Genomic DNA, 1,794 nt, shown 5'->3' with positions numbered 1-1,794 from the left:
TAGCTTCCGAGTGGCTGTGCGCCTTCCTGCTTACATGGGCACAACGCTCAGACTTTCCACTCGGCCGTGTGCTAATGCTGTGGTCGCATCGGACAACGGGAAGCGGTCGCGCAAGCCACCCTCTTTGTCCATGGGTGCTGCTGGGGTGGTCGCATCGGACGACGGGAAGCGATCGCGCACGCCAGCCCTCGCTGTCCATGGTGGCCGCCGTGGAACTCGGCCGGGTCTTGCTGCGTTCTATTTCTTCCACGTCACCTGTTTTTCAGCTTATGACAGGAATCCAAGCAACGCGTGCCGGCTGCATTGCACCCGCCACGCGCTGCGAGTGGAAATCGTCTTCCTCATGGTTGTATTATGGGTTTTGGTTCCGGTTTCAGTTCAGTGCTTTTCTTGAGTCTTGTCGTGGCAGATGTTGATTGGTTCATGAGGTTAAATGCCCCAAAGAGGCTCAGGATTTTTGCAGATATGTTTTTGTAATGGGTTATTAAGTGTGATGTGACTAATAGTTATAAGTATCGGTGTCCTTGTGAAATAAGGGGCGTTCATCGTTCCGCGCGACCAGTCAGCCTCATCTTCGTTCCGCGACACTATATTGTAGACGATTACCAGTTGCGAAACATCGATAGGAAGGAAGGAATGAACATTCATTAAATATGGCAATTTGTCGTATCATGCGGCCGATTGATTGATTGAAAAAATTTGTTATCCAACAGAGGAGGATGGGATGACCAGTCAGCTTAGACGACGCTCTCGGTTCCGGGCGGCGTCTACAACGAGTTGAATGAGAGCAGGTTGAGTACAGGGACATATGTTTTTATGTGCCGGATTTTTAAAAATTCCTGTGCGCAAAATAATGGACTAAACGAGAGCAAACACCGCTCACAAGGTAGAATATTATGGCCCAGGTTGCTTGAGATTAAATAAACATCGGTACTTGCTTGTATTTGGTGGAATTAGTAATATTAATAAATAATAAATGGCTTTTGGGGGAAAGGAAAAAGCGCAGTATCTGTCTCATATATCGTTGGACACATGAACCGTGCCGTAAGGGAAAGGATAAAGGAAGGGGTGAAAGAAGAAAGAGGTGCTGTAGTGGAGGGCTCCGGAATAATTTCGACCATCTTTAACGTGCACTGACATCGCACAGCACACGGGCCCTTAGCGTTTTTCCTCCATAAATACGCAGCCGCCGCGGTCGAGTTCGAACCCGGGAACTCCGGATCAGTAGCCGAGCGCCCTAACCATTGAACCACTGCGGCGGGTTGGTGGAATTTGCGAGACTCTGTTTTCGGCTAAAAACCAATTATTATTATTATTATTATTATTATTATTATTATTATTATTATTATTATTATTATTATTATTATTATTATTATTATGTTTTCGGCTACGAGTACAGTTTTTGCAGACAAGCAGCCGGTTTCACAAGCTCGCCATCTGCCGGACGGCGAGGCAAACGACGCGGCGGCTACGTTTTTAAGGAGGTAAAACGCTAAGGCGCCCGTGTGCTGTGCGATGTCAGTGCACGTTAAAGATCCCCAGGTGGTCGAAATTATTCCGGAGCCCTCCACTATGGCACCTCTTCTTCTTTTCTTCTTTCACTCCCTACTTCATCCCTTCCCTTACGGTGCGGTTCAGGTGTCCAACGATATATGAGACAGATACTGCGCCATTTCCTTTCCCCAAAAATCAATTATTATTATTATTATTATTATTATTATTATTATTATTATTATTATTATTATTATTATTATTATTATTATTATTATTATTATTATTATTATTATTATTATT

This window comes from Amblyomma americanum, chromosome 1 (assembly GCF_052857255.1).
Source record: "Amblyomma americanum isolate KBUSLIRL-KWMA chromosome 1, ASM5285725v1, whole genome shotgun sequence".
In the NCBI taxonomy this organism is placed as follows: Eukaryota; Metazoa; Arthropoda; class Arachnida; order Ixodida; family Ixodidae; genus Amblyomma; species Amblyomma americanum.
This window is presented reverse-complemented; position numbering follows the sequence as displayed.